The sequence below is a fragment of the Cricetulus griseus genome, chromosome X (genome assembly GCF_003668045.3).
Source record: "Cricetulus griseus strain 17A/GY chromosome X, alternate assembly CriGri-PICRH-1.0, whole genome shotgun sequence".
Taxonomy (NCBI): Eukaryota; Metazoa; Chordata; class Mammalia; order Rodentia; family Cricetidae; genus Cricetulus; species Cricetulus griseus.
The window spans coordinates 43602831-43616292 of record NC_048604.1 but is presented as its reverse complement, the minus strand read 5'-3'; the positions used below and the strand labels follow the sequence as shown (position 1 = coordinate 43616292).

At 42.6% G+C, this 13462-nt stretch overlaps 1 protein-coding gene across 3 annotated transcripts in view; it reads left to right on the top strand.

The window, feature by feature from the left end:
- Positions 1–332: 332 nt before the first annotated feature.
- The window catches only part of Plp1 (proteolipid protein 1), a 55406-nt gene continuing 42276 nt past the window's right edge, over positions 333–13462 (top strand). For 2 of the 3 annotated variants that reach the window (XM_027432064.2, XM_027432065.2), the window contains exons 1-2: positions 333–439; positions 1215–1322. The gene's annotated coding sequence lies outside the window, so the exon portion shown is untranslated. The remainder of the gene's footprint in view (positions 440–1214; positions 1323–13462) is intronic. The other variant, XM_035449794.1, reaches the window with a different exon arrangement.

The window sequence follows — 13462 nt, the reverse complement described above, 5'->3', positions numbered from 1 at the left end:
AGACAGCCTTGTTACCCCTGTGCCCAACAGCTTTCTTTTCATCCTGGAGCCAAGATGGGGTACTAAAGTAAAGTCCTAATGTTTTTTCTAAGGGAAAAAGGCCCCAGAGGGTCATGGCGGAGCCCCAGGGTATCCTAAAAATGACAGTTTCAGGTCAAATGGAGGTGTAGAGGAGGCTGGCTGCAGGGGCTGCCTTTCTGTACCATCTGGATGGAGGCATGGAAGATGGCGGCCCACAGTCTGCCCCTCTCTTTACCTGCCCAATTCTACCATTCTCCTATCCCCCTTTAACCTTGTAGTTAATTCATTCTCTCCCTTGGTTTCCCTCCCTCAGGCAATCTTTGTGGAGTCTGTCACCTGTTGTAGCTCTCAAAATCCTTCCTCCTCAGTATCCATTCCCAGGCCTGCTTGTGGGAAGGGACGACTGTCCTGGGTGGAGGTAAGGGCCAAGCATGGCCAGGACATTGGCTTTGTAAGCTTTAGAGGAATCACAGGTGGGAAGTGAGGTGGGGAGGACAGTGCTTGAAGGCACACAACCCTGGGTGGAGGAAGAGAGACAGAGTGTGACTTTGCTTTCTGCACATTTGCCCGCGCCATCTAGATGCTTAAGGAGCTCTGTTTTCTCCTGTCTGCCTGTTTGTCCAATTTTCCCCATGTATCATCTAAGGAAGCACAGGGACTTCCCCTAGTGCCTCTCCCTCCCTGCTTTGCTCTCTTCTCTTCCTCTCCCCAAACTTTTCCATCATCCACTGTTTTTTCCATCTCAGTTTTCCTCTGTTCCTTCTCTAGATCTCACCTCCTAAGTTTGTGTCCCCCTTTCTTTCCCCTCTCTTTCATTGTTTTCATTCTCTAGCTCCCTTGTATCTTCAGTCTCTCACACTTTCCTCCTTAATATAGCAGTGAAAAACCAAAGACGTTCTTTTCTTTGGTGGAAACTCTCCTACCTGCTTTGCAGAGGTTAAGTATGTGCCGGGCAGGGCTGGGGGGATCAGTGCCACTTTGTACTGATCAATTTGTCACCTGGCTGGCTGTAGTATCTTATCCAGCCTCTCCAGAAAGATATTTGAGAAGATTGAATGCTTTTGCCCGGGGGTGGGGGAGTCCTATTGCCTATATAGAAGGATTAATAACAAGTCACTCATGTGTAGAAGTGGTGCAGCATCTCCCTTTTTTGCTGTGTTATTATTAATGAAGAGGATTTTTTGAAATTACAGATGAAAGCCAAAGAAGAGAATTTTCAGGAATAAAGGCTGAAATATTGATGAGTAAGATGAGCTTTTGGAATTGGGACTGAGAATGCTATATGCTTCAATGCTTATATGGTGGGTAAACGCAAAATACTAACTACCCTAGTAGCATCTTTAGCCACCCTTTCACCTGCTCACCCTTCCCCCTTGTTTCCCTTAAGCATCACATAACCCACTTTCAGGCAGGAGCAGAACCTGGAACCTTTCAAGGCAGAGAAGCAGGCTGGGAAGTTGAGAAAAGTGTTGCACTCATCTCCTTTGTGTAATTTCCCCAGCCTCTGACAACCCTGATCCTGTCCCTTCCCTTGCCCTAACAGTACCCCCACTTCTCTCAGGTAGCAAGACAAGACCCTTAAAATTATCTGGCCATATTTTTATTTCCCTGATTTCTCTAACACTGTCTGTTCTGTCTTCCCAGTCTTGGGCTATTTTCACATGTTGCCTACGAAGTATTCTTCCCTAATCTTACCCATCTGGACTCAGAGTTCTTGTTGCTTTGACAAGCAAGACATATGGAAACACTATCACTGCCCTTAGGTTTGAGTTAGGAGATCCTTTGTGTATTCTCAGGTCCCTCCCCTTCCATCTCCTCAGCATACCACACTCTGGTTTCTGTGCCTCTCCCCCACTCTGTCAAGAGCTCCCTGAGAGCAGAGATACATTATCTGCCAAATCCACAGCACAGGATAGGCAATTAGGGAACACTTTTTAAAAGATGCACCCTTGGCACCAAGATCCTCAAGTTTACCACCTATGAGTCACTCTCTGTCAAGTCAGAATGATAAGTTTGACATACAGAGAAAGGACCAGCATGAGGCAGTGGTAATAAGGAGAAATGAGGAAGTCGTTTTTATTCACTTGCCCCTTGGGCCCGTGGCCTCACATTCAGTCATCTGGAATTCTTGGCTAATGGAAGGCATAGTCCCCTGGGGACTGGTCCATTGTTGCAGGTCTCACCTCCTCTGTGCCCCATGGGATCCCTGAGAGCTGAAAGCATGGCAGGGTCAGCTTCCTGGGAGGACAGATTCTTTCTCATGAGAGGCTGCAGCAATGAGCAAATGTCTGGCTGGTCTGATGAAGAGGTACAGCCTTCCTAGGGTGCCCAGGGGCAGACTCTGAATAGAGAAGGAAACAAAAAAGCTAAGGAAGCTGCTGCTTGATATTGGCAGCAATCAGCTGAGATGCTAATTTCAAAATCTGCTGTACTAAAAAGGAAGCCATTTCTCTGAAATGACAGTGGTGGAAGAATCCAAAATTGTGTCCATCCTTGACCTATAACTGCTTTTCCTTCTCACTACCACACTCTGATGCACAAGAATCTCCATGTTATGAAAAGGACTGTATCTTTTCCACCTTGGCAATTGGATGCTACATTGGCATGACAGCTGGCTTCCATACATTGCTGAAGTGGTGTAGAAGTTACAATAAACACCGTTTTCATATTTTTGTGTTGATAAAAGTTACTTCTATAAGTGTAGTTTTGTAAGTACTATCAGTGTAGTTTTGTAAGTGCTAAAAGTGCATTAAACATATTTTCACAAATGTTTAATTCAACAAATAGAAGCTATCAATTTCAGTCTAGTATAGTGAAAATTGCATCTGCACCCTGCTGACAAGCAGACTTCCAGAAACTTCCATGTGTGTAGCATTTCATTATTAGAATGGGTATTGTTTATAAATTCTGTGACTTCTGGGCTACATTTGAAGAGGCAAAATTGGAAAAAGATTTCGCTTAACTTCCTGGATCTATTCCAGTAACTGTGGATGCTGTGGTCCTGATGTTGCCCATTTCACTTATTAAAGTAGAGTAGACTGAGACACACCTCAAAAAGTAGGCTGTATTCACAATCAGAGAAAACTCTCAGGCTTAAGGAAATTTCGAAAACCATGGGATAGGAAGTTGAAAGGGGGTGTTGTGTGGAAATAAAAGACAGACACCTTTGAAGAAATCTGCTGCTGCTGATCAGAGTATTTGTTAGATCTTCAAGGAACATGACTGCATCATCTTTCTGTATGTGCGATTTCCCTTTCAGAGTCATTTTTAACTTTCAAGGATGTGATAGTTTACTTGACAGTAGGAGCTCCACTTGGTGCTTGGGAGCATTGGCAGCAGAGGCAGGAGGCCGATTAGCCCTCCAGATATTGGAAGATGAGGCAGAGAGTGTGGCAGAGTATAGTATCAGAGATGCTGGGAATCTCGCAGTGCTAGATTCAGGTGGTGCAAGGGAGAACAAAATTGTATATGTTAGAAATATTCACACAAGCTTTGGAGAGTGACTGGTTCAAGTTTGATGCTTCAAAGATTTGACCCGCATTTCTTGAAACATTTCAGGCATGGACTTTGCAGGGATAGTGTGGGATTATAACTTCTGGTAGGCCTGTGGAGAGGTTAACTGAGATCCTTTCAGTCTTCAATGACAGGGCAGCTCTCAGCACCAGAACAACATCGGGGGCAACCCCTGCCTTTGTTGCTGGCTTCTGTATTCAGTATCCAGGATAGAGCAGAGTGGTAGTGCTCTAGCTAGAGAAAATGTATTGAGTAACACTGAGGTGTGCATTGTTTCTCCCCTGCTACATCCTTAGAATCATCAGTCACTCCATTAGTCACTGAAGGGCAATTTACTAGCTGTGCAAAAGTTTCATTAAGGTTTCCCACAGAGTTTGCATTGATTCTCCTCAACTCTTGGCTTTTGTAACTCTTCCACATTCTTATTCAGAGTTGATAGGACCATGCCACGACTCCTCAAAGCTAAATTTTCCTTTTGTTTGTGGCTATGCTTGTGAATTTCTTATTTCACTCATTTGGACATTGTTGATAATCTGTGGCTGTGTAGAATGAGAAGACCTTACATAGCAAAAGCAACAGAACTTAGAAAAATCAATATTTATTTTATCAAATGGATTTCATTTCTACTAGTTCATGTATGTGATCCACAAAGATGTATTGAGTGTAAATCATATTGCAGATGTTCTAGGTACCAGAGATATAATAGTAAACAAAGCAGATGTCTGTACTCTTGTATAGTGTGTATTTTAGTTGGTTAGTAATATAATTCCTTTCCAAGAGGGTTTCTGCATGGATTGTCAGATCCAGTCCTGAGCACCTCTCATAGCATCTGAGAGGTTACATGTTACAGGGCATAGAAAACAAGCAACTTTTCAGTAGGCGGTAGTGAACTTCATTTCCATCTATTGCAGAATCTGCCTGCTAGTGATGACATAGCTCATCACTCACCAGAAACCCTCCCAAAGTCTTTGTACTCTCTTCAGTAATCCAGCCATAAGCACATTCTCCTCCTTGGGAGAGTTAGGTGAGATTAGCAGCACTGTTCACTGTGGGGCCTCTCTAAGTAGTTTCTGATTGTTTAGGATCGCAGTTCCCTTCCTTTCCCCTCCTTTCCACCTTTATTTTAGATTTTCTTTCTTCCTTTCTTTTTTCATCATGATTTAATTAAATGTCCACTGTGTTAAGTAGGACACCAGACAATGAAGCAAGGAAAACGTTGGTGACTACATAGAGTTATGTACAAAGTTGAATTTGCAGTAGTTACGCCAATAATGTGGATAGAGCTAAGTCTGGAAAATTTATATGCCAAAAAATTAGAAGTTTAATTGAATGAACATTGGATTAGCCTAAGCTTGTACTCTTGTAGGGCTCATCATCTGAGTATGCACATATGTGTGCATGCAGACTAATATACAAATAGTTCCCTCCTTCATAATCTGAAGGTGGTACTCCTGCTGCTAGCAATTATCACCCAAGAGTGACTGACTATTGCTGAAGAATTTAGATTTTGATGAGTAAACTTTTGATTTGTTGCTGTGATTTCTACATATACTGTGCTAATGAAGCCCCATCAGCCACAGTTACTTAGCCAGAATAATTGGAATCCCCAGGTAAGGTGCCAAATTGAACCCCCCTTTTTGTGCCAGGAATGATTACTCATTTTTTGTGACGTTTTACTGCATATGGCCTCAAATAAAAAATTCTAATAAATAACAAGTACTTCAAAAACTCACCAAAGATGCTAATCAGATAACAGGCTACTCCAAACCTCAGCAGGTCACACACATCAGCTTTTGCTGCCACCTACTCCTGCAGTGTCAGCAACATCATCCTTAGACAGTGAGTATTGCTTTGAAAAATCTGACTTCTCTTTTCTACCCATTGTCCGTTTCTTTCTGTAACCTTCACATTGCCTTTCTACCATGTATTACATCCCACGTGTTCTATAATCCCCTCACTTTCCACAGCAGTGTGCCCACTGCTGAGTCAAAGGCAGGTGCTCTTCCACAACTGCAAACCCAGTACAACTAGCTTCAATTATGGTCCAGCTTCAGGAGAGACAAATAGGATGCTGAGGTCTTGATATTTTCAGGCAAGCAGTAGCACAGAGGCAGGAAATCTGCTCAGCTGTATTACCTTAAGCAAAGGGACTTGGGGGACCATGTGTTCTTCATGTATATTGTCAGGTCTATGAAATGGTAAAATGGAATAGAAGAAAACTGTTTAGAAAGCACACTGAGTAGGGATGAACATTTTAGCACTGCAGAGAAGCACCCATTAGGAAATTGGGAGTGAGAGCAGGGTTGTTTGGCTTAGGCAGGTGTGCTAGAAGAAGAGAATTTTCTTTGCTTTTTTCTTTTTCCTTTTCTGTTTTTTTTAATGGCTCTAATATCAACAGAATGTTTGCTGTGAATCCATTGAAAATCAAATAGCAGTTTGCAGCAGTCAGGAGAAAGCTCATGCGCTAAGCCTCGGATTGTCGTGCATCCCTGCATTCTCAGCACTTGGGAGACAGAAGCAGGAGGATAGTATGTTTGAGATCATCCTGGGATACATAGAGAGTATGAGGCCAGTTTTGGCAATGTAGCAAGACTGTTAACAAAGCAAAACATAATAAAAATGCACACAAACAAAACAAAACTCACACACACAAAAAAATCACTCCTCTACCACCAGTATGCCAGGATTCAGTCCCCAAGAAGCTTTTAATCAATGCTGAATGTTTGGTGTCTGGCGATTCTTCATTCATGAATCATGCTATAGAATTTAGTCTACTGTAGACTCTATTGACTCCAAAGGATGCTCCTCGTGGCATTGTCTTGAGTGGATTGATTACCTTATCCTGTAGAGACTAAAAAGGAAGCAGTTATTATGAGAATGTTCAGGCATTCAAATGGGCTCAAATTGTCAGAGGTAAGGAAGTCATTGTTCCAAGTTGGTGGGATACAGAACAATTATCTGATACATTTCAGCATCCTGTTTCAATTGTTCCTTCTTTGATTCATTTTGCAGATGGACAAAGTCTCGCAATACTATACAATCTTCTTGTACTTCCACTATTATCCCACTTTGATTTCCCCATACATAACTATTTAATGTTTACAAATTGGCAAAAATCAAGATAAATAATAGAAGGTATTATATAAAGCTTCTATTCTGTAGCTAGTGGCCAGGAAATATTTAAATAACTAATGTTCCATTCTGCACCCTGTTTCTCCACTGCTCTGTACTAGCAAGCTGTTTCAGAGAATCATCTTCTAGAGATGACTGAGTTCTTCTGATGCTCAGGAAGGGTTAAAGATAATCTTTTCATTTAGGAAGTCAGGCAGTAAGAAGTACAGAATGTTTGAGTCTTCATTAGATTTTATTCTACTGTGCATGTCCCATTGTCTCAGGAGGTGAGTAGAAAGTGGGAAAGAGACAGCATTCAAGTTTTGAAGGAATCTAAAGCCACCCTAGAGGCTTTTATACAAAGAAACTACACCTTCCAGCCTGTGTTTCCAGAACGTGGTTGTAGAATATGCCTTTTCCCCACAGGTCTAACAAGTTACCATGAACTCAGGAGATAAAGCCAGCCAGGCTTTGACTAGCTATTCAAGGTCAAGTGAGAATAAGCTGGATTCTTAACATTTGCTTAAAATATTAAGAAGGAATAGTCAAAATCAATGCTTGCTTCCTTAGCAAACTTTGCTGTGGTTAGTGATTAATTTGTACCAACCCCAGTGAAGATATCCTTTCTTCCACAAGATGAGCCATGAATAAAATAACTCAATTGTTCTTCTAAAGGTCTTATTTTCTTTCCTAAGGCTCCTCCTCATGATTCTGGTTCCCTTCAGCCCTACCTAGTAGCTTGCCTTACCTATAACCATGATCAGAAATGTCAGTAAAATTGACTGTCTGCTTAAGTGACTTATACGTGCCTTCTGGCTTCTATTGATGGCTGAAACATTGTTTTGGTGAAGAATTGAGAGAAAAGACTAATATTTGAGAGAAGAGGCTTTTTTTTTCTTGTGGCAAAAGAAGAAAGGTTCAACTTCCCTATGTTCTTCAAAGTCATATGCAAAAAAATCAAATAATTTGTGGTCAGATCTTTTTTGAAAGCCACAAGTAATGACCAGTAGAGTCACTGAAGTGAAAGGCTCAAGATGACCCCAGAATTTAATGAAGAAGTTGGATGAAATCTCATAAGTTTTGGTTTCTGTGTTATCTGTTTCTTGTCAGATCTTTCTCTCACACCGAAACTCAAACTAGTTTGCTTTATGCTCCTTTTGGGGAAGGAAACCCCAAAAGACATGAACATATGCACTGCTGTTGCTGTTATGTACTGCACGTCATAACCATGAACTCCTCTTGTTACAGCACAGGGTCAGGAAATCTGACGTTCCTGAGTTTCCAGGTTTTAGGAAAAGTTCACAGACGATGTTTTATATTAAGCCACAAGTTAGTCAAGTTATGCATATATAATATACATGTTCCACTGTACTCAGTAACTTGTTCTTAAAGAAACAGAGCTAAGAAAGAAGACAGGAGGAAGCAAGAAAGAAAAACAGAATTGGATCAATTTCCTGTAAATTTCTTGACTTCTCCTATTTACCCAAACCACACTGTGTGTGTGTGTGTGTGTGTGTGTGAGAGAGAGAGAGAGAGAGAGAGAGAGAGAGAGAGAGAGAGAGAGAGACAGAGAGAGACAGAGAGAGAGAGACAGAGAGAGACAGAGACAGAGAGACAGAGAGAGTGTGTGTGTATGTGTATCTTTCTGTGCATGTGGTAGTTTGAATGACCCCCATATGCAGGGGTTACAGGTATGCACAGCCTTGCCAGACTTTTTTTTGTGAGTGTTGGATATTCAAAATCAGGTCCTCATGTTTGCATAGCCAAGCACTCTTATGTACTAAGCTGTCTCCTCAGCCTTCTGAACCATTCTTTAAACTGTAGTCTTTGGGATAGCCTTCCTTTGCAGCTATGGCATCCATTATTTCAGAACAATGATGACAATAATGTCTTGGCAATGTTTTTATCTAGAAACCTTGTCAACATGGTTTTGTAATGAAGGGCCATGTTCCTCCCATGGTGGCACAGAGACTCTTTGTTAGCAACAAGAAGTAAGTGATATGTAGTGAGGTGTTTCCTTCTCTAAGAGACAAGTGGGTACATGTCATGGGCAACTTTTGAGTTCCCTACTTTAAGTAATCCCAGTGTGACTGGGCATGGTGGTACAGGCCTGTAATCTTAGCATTTTGGAGGTAGAATAAGGTGGATCAGGAGTTCTAAGCTAGCTCAGCTACATAAGTTTGAGGCCAGCCTGGACCATATGAAACCTTGTCTCTAAGTGCTCAAAGCAAAACAAACAAAGCCCATCATAACAGTTGGTAGATGGCCCAGTACCAACAGATCCATTCTTTCTCTGGGAGAATGCAGCATGTAGAAGGGATTCTGCCCCTACAATGTTAACCTCTGTGTGCTAGACGCTTTATATGGAACTTCCATAAGCCATCATCCTTATTCCTAGAAACAAGCTCAGAAATGACAACTGAATATCCAGGTCTTACAGATAGAACTTTTGGTCCCTAACAACTTCTCAAATATATGTGGAGGTCTAAGACAACCAGAGCCTGCTTTTTAGGGAACAATAACTGTAAGTGTGCTTGGTGAATAAAGAATGAGTGTTTGCAGGAACTGTCTGAAGAAAGAAGAGGCTCACAGCTAGGGTTCCTCCACTCTTTCTGCTCTACTTCTCCTGTGGAGTTCAGCAAATGACATGTTGTTTTGTGTTGTTGGTATTGTTAGTGGTGGTGGTGGTGATGGTAGTGGTATTTGTGTATGTGGAGGACATCATTTTTGTACAATACCTTTTTATTGGCCAATAAATACTTCAAATGGTACCAGTTAATGTATTTTCTTTGACCCCATTATTCTCATTAAGTAAGTCACAACAGTATCTTCCTTAATTCTCTTCAGAAAGTAAACAAAGTGCACAGGCTTTGGGTATCCTATTGGATTCATATCTTTCTCCTGCTCCTTATTATGTGACCTTTTACAAGAATTTTAACTATCCTAACTTTCTGTATCCCCAGTTTTTGTGTTGTTTGTATTGCTTTCTTTTTAGACAGGATCTTGCTATGTAGTTCATGCTGCCCTAGAGCTCTATGTATCCCAGAATGCCATGGGTTCATGATAGTTCCTCCTGCCACGGCCTCCCAAGTGCTGGGATTGCATGCATGCATCACCACACCCCATTCTCTCCCTGTTTGTTAAGTGAGAAAATAAACTCCATTGGGGTTGTTTGGAATCACATTAAGTGGACTAAGAGACATTAAACACTAGAGTACAATGAGACACAGTCCTTGATAAATGATGATTACGACTCTCAACCCTGGGGCCCTTCTTTCCTTTCATTTGCTCTGTGCTCTGAAATGGTTTTGCTCTACTGTGTTCCTAGCTTAGTGATGGAAAGACACCAGAACCGAGAATGTGGGTGATGGAAGGAATACCATGTAGAACTCAGAGCAACAGCCAATACTTACTAGAACATTGGTACCATGGCCAATAAAGCATCTGGCAGAAGAGAGAAATATTGCTAAGGGCACAGAGGACTGGAAATTGGGAGGACAGAGGAAAAAAGCATTGGAGGCAGTAGAGGAGGGAAAAATGGGGAGATGGGAAGAAAAGGATTGCAAAAGATAATGAAGGGGTACAACTAAAGAGACAGTAAATTGCTCCTGAAACATTAAACAAAAATGAGGGAAAATAAAATTAACATCTTTGTTGAAGAGGGAAACAAGAAGTAAGAAATATCCTTGTTTAGGGAAATCTCATAGAAAGGAGCAGGTGCTGGGGGCCTGTGGAGGTTGGTTACCATGGTGATACTATATGTCTTCTTTTCTATTACCTTGTGAATCTGTCAGCAGATGGTTTCTTTCCTCTTTACTGTCTAACACCAGGGCTTAGCCCTTATTGAAGCATTGTTGTTTCCATCTACAGTACTTTTGCAAAGCTGAGAGACCTACTGGCTATTGTCTGGGTCCTTTTTGATAAGTTGCCAGGTGTAGGAAGACAATGGAGAAATCATGTAGTAGGAAGCTGGAGGCAGAAGCCTGTGTACCTCATTGAGAAAAGTTTATAACACCTTCCTTTTTAAAAAAAAAAACTTTTTATTGACTTTTTGTGGGTTTCACATCATGCATCCTGATCCCATTCATCTTCCCATCCCTTCATATCTGTCCTCTGCCCTTGCAAACCCCCCCAAAAATAAAACAAAAGAAAATTTAAAAGAAAAATAATCTGGGTGTTGGTGGTGCATGCCTTTAATTCCAGCACTTGGGAGGCAGAGGCAGGTGGATCTCTGTGAGTTCGAGGATAGCCTGGTCTACAGAGCGAGTGCCAGGATAGGCTCCAAAGCTACACAGAGAAACCGTGTCTCAAAAAACCAAAAAAAAAAAAAAAAGAAAAAGAAAAAGAAAAGAAATTCAGCATGGAAGCTGTAGAGTGGCCCAGTGAGTCACATAGTATACCCTTTAGTCTATTCATCTTTTGTTTACTGCGATGAGTCATTAGTCTGGTTTGATGCCCCCTTCTTCTGCTGCATTGTCGATACTGGGTCCTCTCTGGAACTCCTCTATGGAAATCCTGTTGTTACTTTGTGTTGTAGAGATACTACTGTTTTGGATCCGCAGGTCCAGCCCCTTCACATGCTCCAGCAGACCTTAGATGAGGTAGGGGTGGGGTCTTGCAGGCTGCCAGCATAGCAAATAAAATCCTCAAGTCCAGTGAGAGACCTTGCCTCAAGAGAATAAGACAGAGAGCAATGGAGGACACTCCGGCTTCCTCACTTGCACACCTGCCCTCCAAGAGCCAAAGAAAAAGTACAGGAGAATGTAGCCTGTCCTGAGCCCCTTCTCCACAGGTTCCAATTTTTAAGGACACTCTTACATTGCACCCCCAGAAGCACAGCAAACAGCAAAACCAGTATCTTGGAAAAGAGTAAAGAGAAGATCCTCAACTCCTGAGAGCAGCAGAAGGGAATGGGCTGCTTCGTGCTGTATCTCTTGGCCCACCTGCTCAGTGTTCTCAGCCTCTGAAACAACCCTAGCATTTATTGCCTACAGTCTGGTGAAAGATGGTAGCACTGGTCCCCATGCAGTATTTGCAAGACTGAATATATTCTGAAGGACTGCCTTAGGCTACTTGCAAGTGAATGGCATGTTCCTTCTGCAGAAACAACTGAGAGCACCTTGAAAGGATGAAGGGCTGTGGCCTCTGATGAGTACCTGCATTTCTGAATATTCACTAGAGCCAAGCACTGGCTGCATTATACATGTTTTCAGTCATCTTTGAGATGGGTGCTACTGTTGTCCCTCTTTTACAGACGAGGAGAGACAGAGGATTTTGCAGAGTAAATGGGTTGTCACCTTCTCACACTCCGAGGAGCCAGAACTGGACTATGATCCTCATGTCCTATCCATAGAGCTCATGTTCAGAATCCCTTTTCAAGAGTGTATGCTGTCCGGTCTGTAAGGAGAGGACTCGGGAGAAGGGAGGCCAGCCATGCTCCTGTATTCAGAAAACCACTTAATACAAGAGATCTGGAGTCAGCAATTAAATCCCATTCCCCTCTTCAACTCCTCTGCATCTCATGACCCCACTGTCTCAACACTAGTGATAACTTGTCCTGTGTCTCCAGCCACGTAGGTTGCAGCCAATCAAGACAGGGCACTGAGATCTCTTAAGTCCTAGTGCTAGATCAACTGAGTGCTCAGCACCCGGAAGACTCTGGGCCTGTGAGTCCATGTTGAGAGCAGACCTTCCAGGTTGGACCAAAGTACTGCAGAAGGATGTCAGCCCCAACCACCTCCATGGTTACCTCTGTAACTGCCGTCTTCCAGAGGTTGCTTTCAGCCTTCCTTTCGGGTTAGCCCTGCCGCTATCTGCCTTCCTCTTAGGCTTTCCCTCTAGCTAGCTGTGGGGGATGGACGGAGTTCGCCACCCCCACCCAGGCTTTTAATGAGAGGATTTGGTTATGCCCAGGCAGCAAAAATGAATAATTCAGCAAAAGAAGCCCAGGAATATTAGTGTTTCAGAGCAGATTCCCTTGACAGTGGGAGAAGCAGAGAAGCACTGCATCTTATGGGGGTGGGGTGACAGCAGCAGAAAGAAGGAGCAGGAGGAGGGATACACGGGAATCACTAGCAGAAATCTAAGACATCCTTGTCAAAATCTCTTGGCCATTTTGGAATTAAGCTGATTTAGGCTGCTATAAAATCTCCACTAATCTGTGGCTTTTGCTTTTTAAAGGAGTGATCTATTAATGACCATCTCCATCTCAAAAGAGCAGTGTTGTCATCTCTGGGTGGGGGTTAGCCTTTTTCTTAATTCACTGGACTTTGAAACTGATTAAGAAGGCTGGGGGAGGGGGGTACAGAAGGGAGGGACAGGCATGCATTCAAGTTTTTTAAAGGAACATTTTAATTTTCATACAATGTATTTTGAACTCTTCCCAGTACCACCTTCTCCATCCTCCCATGCCTTCCCACCCAACTTTGGGATTTGTTTATACCTTCTTTCCCTATTGAGTCTAGTTTGTGTTGCCCAGCTATTTATTCTTTAAGTGAGACCTGTCTTGGTGTTGTCAACCTACCAGGGGTCACATCATTAAAGAAAACTAACTTTCCCTCTCCCAGCAACTATCAAATGCCAGTAGCTGCTCAACAAATGGTGGGATGGCATGCCTCCCCCCTGCCTTGCATCCTGGATGTTTTTTCTGGCTGTAGCTTTGTGGGTCTTGTCCATGCTGTCACAAGCTCTGTGAATTCATATGTGCAACTGCTCAGTTGTGTCTGGAAAGCACTGTTTGCTTGGCATTAATGCCTCTTATAATCGTTTTACTCCCTCTCCCTCTCCCATGAAGAGTCATAGTACAGCTCTTCCCCCG